Genomic DNA, 5,186 nt, shown 5'->3' on the forward strand with positions numbered 1-5,186 from the left:
TTAGATTTATAGTGCTGGCACCAGGCCCCAGCAATAACCCTAGAGGCAAAAAAAAAAATTACTAGTAGTTGACTCATACAGTTACACCTGTCTTTGAATAGCTTCTCATATAAGTCAATGACATTCCCTTTTTCTAGATTTACCTGACCTTTAACTATTTCAAGAGATACAGAGAAGGGAGAAAGAGGGAGTGGGAGAGGGGAGAGAAACCAGAGCACTGTTCATTTTTGGTTTATTGTGGTGGTGGGGATTGAACCTGAGAACTTTGCATAATCACCGTGCTATCCCTCCAACCCAGATTTAAGAAATTTTCACTTCTCCTGAAGCCCTCCCCCTGCAGGGCTATGGGGGAATCAAAACTTTAATTCAGGTCCTTGAACATGTTAATGTCTACACCACCACTTGGCCCTTGATGGTGAATTCTTCCCAACATTTTAAAGGGGGTGGTGGGTCAGGCGGTAGCAGGTTAAGCTAACGTGCAAAGACCAGGTAAGGATCCAGGTTCCAGCCCCCGTCTTCCCACCTGCAAGGGGGTCGCTTCACAGGCAGTGAAGCAGGTCTGCAGGTGTCTATCTTTCCCCTCTCTGTCTTCCCCTCCTCTCTCCATTTCTCTCTGTCCTATCCAACAACAACATCAATGGCAAAAATGACAATAAAGACAAGGGCAACAAAATGGGAAAAAATGGCCTCCAGGAACAGTGGATTCGTAGTGCAGGCACCGAGCCCCAGGAATAACCCTGGAGTGGAAAAGAAAAGAAAGAAAAATAAAATAAGGGGAAAAAACCCACAAACTACATTAACATAGATGTAAACATTTCTTAGAAATTGATAGAACTTTAGATTCGACATGTTTCTATCCCATGTATAATCCTTAAAATATCTCCCACCCACCTCCACACACTCTTTGCTTATCCTTATGCCTGCATGTGGGTTTTAGTATGTTGGTCTGTTTACATGTTATGTAATTGTTGATATCTGTAGTTTCTCAAAATTTAGATAATTTATTTTGCATAGAGACAGAGAGAAATTGAGAGGGAAAAGGAAAGATAGGAGAGCAAAATGTTGGCACCTGCAACTCTGCCCCACTGCTTATGAAGCTTTCCCCCTGCAGGTGGGGATCCCCCAATCCCCACCTTGAACCCTGGTCCTTGCACTTTGCAACATGAGTGTTCTAGCAGGTATGCCACCACCCAGCCCCTGTATCTCTAGGTTTTAAAAAATCAGCCTAAAGGCTGGAGCGCTAGCATAATGGCTATGCAAAAGATTCCCATGCCTGAGGCTCCAAGGTTTTAGTCACTTCACAGCACCACCATAAATAAGAGCATAGCAGCAATATCTTCTCTCTCATTAAAATAAAATTAATGGGAGTCAGGTGGTAGCGCAGCGGCTTAAGTGCAGGTGGCGCATAGCGCAAAGACCGGTGTAAGGATACCAGTTCCAGCCCCTGGCTCCCCACCTGCCGGGGAGTCGCTTCACAGGCGGTGAAGCAGATCTGTAGGTGTCTTTCTCTCCCCCTCTCTGTCTTTCCCCTCCTCCATTTCTCTCTGTCCTAACAACAATGACATCAATAAGAACAATAATAAAACAACAAGGGCAACAAAAGGGAATAAATATTAAAAACATTAAAATAAACAAATTAATTAAATTAATGAATGTGGAGGGTAGATAACATAATGGTTACGCAAACAGACGCTCATGCCTGAGGCTCCAACGTTCTGAGTTCAATCCCCTGCAGCACAATAAGCCAGAGCTGAACAGTTCTTTGGTAAAAAAAAAAAAAAAAAAAAATTAAAGAATTAGCCTCACGTGCTCACACTCTGTTTTTTTTTTTTATTTGCCTCCAGGATTATCGCTGGGGCTCAGTGCCTGTACTACAAATTCACTGCTCCTGGATAGGCAGAGAGATCAGAAGAGAGGGGAAGACAGAGGGAAGTAGGGGGAGATAGACACCTGCAGACCTGCTTCACCGCTAGTAGGGAAGCCTCCTGCAGGTGGGGATCCTGGGGCTCCAGCCGGGATCCTTATGCTGGTCTCTGTGCTTCATGCCATGTGCACTTAACCCGCTGCGCTACCGCCCGGCCCTACATGGTCACACTCATAACTAAACCTTCAAAACATATTTTAATCCCATATACTTAAATTTTTTATAGTTGTTTGCACCAGGATTATCACTTTGGCTCAGTGTCAGCCCTATGTATCCATTTATGCCCCTCTTTTTCTTTCCTGTTTTATTAGATAGGACAGAGCAAAATTAAAGGGTGTGTGTGTGTGTCAGAGACAGAGAGGCATCTGCAGACCTGCTTGAGAACTTCTTCCCAGGTAATGTGTGTACTCAAGCAAGCTCAACAGCGGTCCACCCTAAACAAAACAAGCTTTTGACTTTACTCACAGCAAATGGAAAAAAAAAAAACCTGAGTACCTTGGTTAATGTGAGAAACGTATTTGCAACAAAATAGAAAGATACATCCATCCAATATGCCTTTTTGGAAAACTTCTTCGGGAAAGCATAAGCGTTACACATAAACTTGAAAAGATGAATAGAGTTAAGTGTGACACACTACTAGTCTTTTTTTTAAAACAATTAAATACAACCCTTATATTAAAGGGCCTCAAAAAATTTAGTTAGGACTCGGATTTGTTTCTCTCCACGGAAATCTTTAGTAAAAGGCGAAAGATTTATGCGATCTGAAGAGAAACCAGAGTATGTTTTAGCACCCGGCAACTCCACTCTCGAGTAAAGCACACTCCTAGTAAACTAATGGTCGTTAGACCTCACGAACAGTTAGTGCCTCAAAAGACTTTCTTGATGAACTATAAAATATGCGTTCTGTATTCCGAAACTATCTATGGAAAAATGTTTTAATTTTATTGTTTTTAAAAACTGGTCCTTGCGCAGTGCATGGTGGGTATTCAAACGAGTCACCTCTGCTAAGAGCATCGCTTTCCCACGCTGACCCTGCGGCACCACTAGGGGGCGAAAGGGAGACTTGGAGACTGCGATCTAAATCTAGGCTGACCTGTGACCTGGGTCTCTTGTTTTCTGTATTCATACATCTGAAATTGACGACTTTGAAAGACCTCGGTATAGCATTGAGAAAGAAAAGTCTACACAGAAATTCAGGAGGGTTAGGGGGAAAATAGCATAAGGCTCCAAAAGTCCCAGGTTCAATTCCCTGAACCACCATAAACCAGAGCTGAGCAGTGCTCTGGTGAAAAAAGAATAAGTATGGGCGGGGGTAGATAGCATAATGGTTATGCAAACAGACTCTCATGCCTGAGGCTCTAAAGTCCCAGGTTCAATCCTCTGCACCACCATAAGCCAGAGCTGAGCAGTGCTCTGGTAAAAAAAAAAAAAAAGAATAAGTAAAATAAATTTAAAAACAAAATAGAAAAAAATGAAATTCAGGAGGGTAGGTAAATAAAGAGCACAAGAGGGTTACTAAGTTAGCATTTTCTTTCACTTTATTACTTATTAGTGGTCTACAAGACAGTAGGGGCATAGTCGCCACAGTGTCTTAGATATTGTCTGCTATTTCCCCCACCCCCGTTTTTCCTTTCAAATGCATATGTTTCAGTTATTAATATTCCACAACTAAGAAAACCATTGGTAGTTGTCTTTCATTTTCTTACTTAATCCACTAAATGCCATCACCTCCAGATCCATCCATGGGTGGTCACTTGCATTATTTCCACACCTTGGCTATTGTAAATAATGCAGATCTAAGCATTGGGGTACATAGATTCCTTCAAAATTTCACAGTTTCATGTCCTTTGGATATAGAGCAAGGAATGGTATTGCTGGATCATAATTTTTTTTTTTTTTGCTTTTGTTTTGTTTTGTTGTAGTAAAAGTTAACGAGGGGATTTACTTATTCATTGTTGCTAGAGGACTGCTCAGCTCTGGCTTTTGGTGGTGCTGTGAATTGAACCTAGGATATTTGATGCCCAAGCCATGAAAGTCCTTTATCACAGCTGTTCGCTACTTCCCCAGTGCAGGGCAAAATAGTATTTTCATTGTTTGTTTAAATACTCCATATTTTTCCCCCTTTGTCTGTCCAAAGCTTTATTCTTCTGGATATTTTTCCTACTACAGTATTTCTTGGAGCCTTCAACTAACTTGATCCCTATTAATACTCTACTAACCACCCCTAACTACTAGAAACATCTTTTATTTTTTGGCTTCTTGCATAGATATAGCCCCTAAAATCTTAGTCCTTTAAAAATTTTTATTAGTGGTTTAATAGCTATTTACAAGATGATGAGATAATAGGGGTATAATTTTACACTGCTCCCACCATGGAGTTCTGTGCCCCTACACCCTTCCAATGGAAACCATTATAATTCTCTCAAGGTCTTAGACATGGGTTTACTATATAATGTAATATATATATGTACATATATATATTTTTTTTGCCCCAGGGTTATTGCTGGATTTCGGTGCCTGTACCATGAATCCACTGCTCCTGGAGGCTATTTTTTTTTCCCTATTGTTGCCCTTGTTTTTTATAGTTGTTATTACTGCTGTTACTGATGTCGTTGTTGGATAGGACAGAGAGAAATCGAGAGGAGAGCCAACAGAGGGGGAAAGAAAGACACCTGCAAACTTGCTTCACCGCTTGGGAAGTATCCTCCTGCAGGTGGGGAGCCGGGGGGCTCAACCAGGATCCTTAGGCTGGTCCTTGGGCTTTGAGTCATGTGCGCTTAGCCCTCTGCTCTACTACCCGACCCCCTATCTTTTTTTTTTTTTTTTTTTTTTACCTGAGCACTGCTCAGCTTTGGCTTATGGTGGTGCAGGGGATTGAACCTGGGACTTCAAAGCCTCAGGCATGAGAATCTCTTTGCATAACCATTATGCTACCTACCCCACCCTAATAAAATATAATATATAATAAAATTATCCTCACCTGCTGCTCCGGATTTGATAGAGTAGATAAGGCATTGGAATTTCAAGTTTGGGGTCTCAAGTTTGATTTCCAGCATCATATGTGCCAGATCAATGCTCTCTTTTTAAATTAATATTTATTTATTTATTTTTGGATAGAGACAGAGAAATTGAGAGTGGCATGGGAGATAGAGAGGGAGAGAGATGGAGAGACACCTGCAGTCCTGCTTCATCACTCATGCAGTTTTCCCCTGCAGGTGGGCACCAGGGATTTGAACCAGAGTCCTTGTGCACTGTATTGTAT

General features: G+C 41.7%; 1 non-coding gene across 1 annotated transcript; it reads right to left on the minus strand.

Moving 5' to 3' along the window:
* Window positions 1-2,589: 2,589 nt before the first annotated feature.
* Window positions 2,590-2,705, minus strand: LOC132533305 (U5 spliceosomal RNA). The gene has a single exon (XR_009545185.1). It is a non-coding gene; the product is annotated as a U5 spliceosomal RNA (small nuclear RNA).
* Between the last annotated feature and the right edge of the window lie 2,481 nt (window positions 2,706-5,186).

The sequence above is a fragment of the Erinaceus europaeus genome, chromosome 15 (genome assembly GCF_950295315.1).
Source record: "Erinaceus europaeus chromosome 15, mEriEur2.1, whole genome shotgun sequence".
Taxonomy (NCBI): domain Eukaryota; kingdom Metazoa; phylum Chordata; class Mammalia; order Eulipotyphla; family Erinaceidae; genus Erinaceus; species Erinaceus europaeus.